At 39.2% G+C, this 4,843-nt stretch overlaps 1 pseudogene; it reads left to right on the top strand.

Annotated features, from left to right (window-relative positions):
* Positions 1-1,392: 1,392 nt before the first annotated feature.
* LOC110204351 (small ribosomal subunit protein uS19 pseudogene) lies at positions 1,393-1,876 on the top strand (annotated as a pseudogene).
* The last annotated feature ends 2,967 nt before the right edge of the window (positions 1,877-4,843 follow it).

Here is a 4,843-nt window from a genome sequence, read left to right as displayed (position 1 = left end):
TCAGTTTGCTTGTCCAAGATTCACAGGCATACAACAATGCGGTCACTACAATGGCTCTGTAGACCTTCAGTTTAGTAGTCAGTCTAATGCCTCTAATCTCCCATACTTTCCTTCAGAGCTTCCCAAACACTGAACTAGCTCTGACAATGCATGTGTCAACCTCGTTATCAGTGTGTACATATCTGGAAAGTACACTGCCAAGGTAAGGGACCTTACTCACAACATTCAAAACTTCTCCATTTTGATGTTTTCAGCCATACACACTTACTTCAGATAGATCTATACATGAATATACACATATGTACATGTCCATATGGATATATATGTTCTTATCCTTTAGAAACTCATTGTGAGTAGGTTTTGTTTCCTTCTTTAAACATGTATCGCTAGCACTTAGCACAGTACCTAACAAGTAAGAGGAACTTAATAAATACTGATAAATAATCAATATATTAATAAATAATGAATAATCAATAAATATCGATTGGATACTTTTTTTCATTTAGACCTATCCAATGCATTTATTTTTATATTCTATGTATTTATATGTTTCAGGGTGTTTATGGTCAGCCCACAATTTTCCATTGCTTTTGTGTAATCTTTAATTTCATGTTTTCAGGGGCTGCATTGTTCCATGATTGTATGTATAAAAAGTGCTTTTAAAAATGAAAATTTAAAAAATAAAGAAAAAAAATGAGTCTTTGGGAGCGGCTAGGTGTTGCAGTTGATAGAGCACTGGCCCTGGAGTCAGAAGGACCTGAGTTCAAATCCGGCCTCAGACACTTTACAATTACTACCTGTGTGACCTCAGGCAAGTCAGTTAACCTCATTGCCTACAAACAAAAAAAGAAAGAAAAAAGAGAAAGAAAAAATGAGTCTTTGAATAAACTAGAAAATTGAGGTCATTAAAATAATTTTGGAATTATTTGCAGTACATGAAGTTATCAAGCTGGGAGGGGAAGACTTTCAGAGCTGCTGGCCAAAAGAGAAACAGTCACTATTTACATTTGCTCTGAGTTAGGAGGGCATAAAAAAAAATAACCATTAAGTGGTACTTGGGCAGGGACCTATTGTTGTTCAATCCATGAGATCCAGAATGAATTGGGTTTAAGGCTTTGTCTTTGAGAAATAAATTTGGGCAGTAAACCCCAACTTAACTAGGTATCATTTCAGCCTTAAAAATTTACATTCCTTTGGGAAGAACACCTCAGGTAAGGGAAGGGGAGAGGGGAGGAAAGGGGAGAGGGGGAGGAAAGGGGAGCAACTCTTATGGTCTTCCCCTCCTTGTTTGATATTTTTTTTTAATTAAAGGGGTCATGCCTTGACTCATTTCTTAAAGGGGCCTATTCAGGCATCAGTATGCACCAGCATGAGGTGCTGTCATGGGATATCTGCCCCTGTGCAATTGGGAATGGTCTTTTCCTGCCAGAAGACAAGATGGCAGAAGTGGAGCAAAAGAAGAAGATAACCTTCCAGAAGTTCATCTACCATGGCATCGACCTGGATCAGTTTCTGGACATGTCCTATGAACAGCTCATGCAGTTGTACAGTGCTCGACAGCTGCAATGACTCAACAGGGGTCTACAGCCCAAACAGCATTCCCTCCTGAAATGCATGGGGAAGGCCAAGAAGGAGGCATCCCCCCATGGAAAAACCTTAGGTTCTAAAGACACACCTTCAGGACATGACCTTTCTGCCAGAGAAGGTGGGAAGTATGGTGGGCTTCTATAACAGCAAGACCTTCAATCAGGTAGGAATTAAGCCCAAAATGATTGGACACTACCTGGGTGAATTCTCTATCACCTACAAGCCTGTGAAACACAGCCCACCAGGTATTAGAGCCACTCACTACTCTCGCTTCATCCCTCTCAAGTAACCTGGCTCCTGACAATAAAAATAAGAAGCTTCTTAGTGAAAAAAAAAAAAGAGGCCTATTCACTGAATGGGTGTTGCCTCACTGAAAGTGAGATCTTGAAAAGACCTTAGTTTAAAAGGACCAAGGTCTCCCACTGCATCCTGGGCCAGCTCCATTCATCCTGATCGATATCTGGCCACTGGACCCAGATGGCTCTGGAGGAGAAAGTGACACTGGTGACTTTGCAGAGCCCTCCCTCAGTCAAATCAAAGTTAACAGCAAATATGCTATCATCTCCCTGAAGTCATGGTCCTCTTTGAGAATGATGCACCACAACATGAAGTTGTCCATTTAACTGAATATAATACGGATATTAAGGAATTTTCTTGCTCTTGGCTCTTATTCTGTGGATAATTAAACCAAACTATTTGAGTGATTATGAATTTCACTTAGAGAGATCTGCAATCAACACATTGTCACATATAACCAAGAGCATCTGGAGCACTTCATTATGTATAAATGATTCTCCTTCACCTTGGCTCATATATTGGAGACCTTTCAACTGCAGCAGTAAATACTTTTTTGTGTGTGTGAATACATGTATCCTTGTTTTCTGTCTTGATTCAATGATTAGAATATCATTGAACAAGTTATACATGCTCTGTCTTTCAAGGAATATCATACAATTTTGATCAGTCTATGGAAGACAGCTTGAAGAAATGGGAATTATGCATTTTACTACACATAATTGAGTGATTTTATAAACAAATAATAAGTAAGGTGCTGTATGGTATGCATAATTATGGCTGAAAGATAATTATGGCTTAGCCTCTCAATTCTTATTTCTGAATCATATTTTCCAATGTATGTTTTGTTGTTCTCATCTACCCTATTCCTCTCCCTATCACATAAAATCACTTCTGTGTCCCAAAGGTGTACGTAATACTACAAATTCTGTTTATATAATGTATTCACTTCTGCTAAATACTTCATATGGATATATGAATGCATATGTACATATATCCTCATGTATATATAATTTTAAAACAATACTGGGGGGGGGCTAAGCCAAGATGGCAGAGTAAAAGCAGTGACTTGCTTGAGCTCTCCCCAAAAACCTGTAAAACATGGCTCTAAAGAAATTCTAAAGCAGCAAAACCCACAAAAAGACAGAGTGGAACAGATTTCCAGCACAAGATATCCTGTATGATTGATCAGAATGGTATATTGAGGTGGGCTGGGAGAGTAGCACAATTCATCATGGGTGTGCAGGCCACAGCAAACCTGGAGCAGGCCTGAGAGGATGGAATCATAGGCAGTTGTGGCCATTTCCAGGCTTCTAAACCCACCAACACCAAAGACAACTTAGAAGGTCAGTGAGAAAAGTCTGTGTCTGAGGTGAGAGAGAGAAGTGCTGTGGTCTCAGCTGAAGTCCCCAAGTCTGGCCCCAGGGTGGTGGCTGCTTCTTGATCTTCTGGCCCACAGACTCAGAGTGAACCAAGTGGCTGATCAGAGGGGGATTGCAGAGATCTCTTTGCTGGTGCAAGATTCTCTTGCTTTGCCTGTGGTCGGATCTGAGTCACAGTCCTAGGTGGTGGTCCTGGGGCAAGGAGGAGCACTGGCATGGTGGAGCTTGCAGTGATGATGGAAAGAAAATCCTCCTCACAGTTCCAAGACAGAAAAGAGTGCTTGTAGTCACTCATGGACCACAGCACAGGCCAGGAAAGGAGTAAGCAACTTGCTCTTGATAATAGCACCTTGGAAGAACTGAAAATTTAGAGGTTCCTAGAAGTATCTCTGAAAACAGCAGCAAAACCCCTGAAGCTTGGGACAGTACATTCCCCACACTGGAAACAGACCCTTGGCTTAACAAGAGTTTATAACTCCAGTAATTGGCTGGGATCATGAGCAAGCAGCATAAAAAGAATCAGACTATAGAATCTTACTTTGATTACAAGATCAAAACATACAACCAGAAGAAGACAACAAAGTCAAAGCTCCTACATCTAAAGCCTCCAAGAAAAGTATGAATTGGTCTCAGGCCATGGAAGAGTCAAAAGATTTTGAGAAGCAAGTAAGAGAAGTAGAGGAAAAACTGAGAGTAATGCAAGAAAATCATGAAAAACAAGTCAACAGCTTGCTAAAGGAGACCCAAAAAAATGCTTATGAAAATAACACCTTAAAAAATAGCCTAACTGAAATGGCAAAAGAGGTCCAAAAAGCCAATGAGGAGAAGAATGCCTTAAAAAATGAAATTGGCCAAATGGAAAAGGAAGTCCAAAAGCTTACTGAAGAAAATACTTCCTTAAAAATTAGAATGAGCAATTAGAAGCTAATGACTTTATGAGAAACAAAACACTGTAAAACAAATCCAAAAGAATGAAAAATAGAAACAATGTGAAATCTCATTGGAAAAACAACTGACCTGAAAATAGATCCAGGAGAGAGAATTTAAAAATTATTAAATATCTGAAAGCCATGATCAAAAAAAAAGAGCCTAGACATCATCTTTCAAGAAATTATCAAGGAAAACTGCCCTGATATTTTAGAACCAGAGGCAAAATAGAAATGAAAGAATCCACTGATCACCTCCTGAAAGAGATCCCCAAAGAAAACTCCTAGGAATATTGTAGCCAAATTCCAGAGTTCCCAGGTCAAGGAGAAAATTGCAAGCATCCAGAAAGAAACAATTCAAGTACTATGGAAACACAATCAGGATAACACAAGATTTATAGCTTCTACATTAAGGGACTGGAGGGCATGGAATATAATATTCTGGAGGGCAAAGAGATAGGATTACAACCAAGAATCACCTACCCGCAAAACTGAGTATAATCTTTAGGTAAAAAATGGTCATTCAGTGAAATAGGGACTTTCAAGCATTCTTGATGAAAAGACCAGAGCTGAATATAAAATTTGACTTTCAAATAAAGACTCAAGTGAAACATGAGAGGTAAACAGGAAAGAGAAATCATAGAGACTTATTAA

Source organism: Phascolarctos cinereus, unplaced genomic scaffold (assembly GCF_003287225.1).
Source record: "Phascolarctos cinereus isolate Bilbo 61053 unplaced genomic scaffold, phaCin_HiC Scaffold_289;HRSCAF=888, whole genome shotgun sequence".
Taxonomy (NCBI): Eukaryota; Metazoa; Chordata; class Mammalia; order Diprotodontia; family Phascolarctidae; genus Phascolarctos; species Phascolarctos cinereus.
Note: the sequence above shows the minus strand (reverse complement) of the source record. Positions and strands in the feature narration are given on the sequence as shown.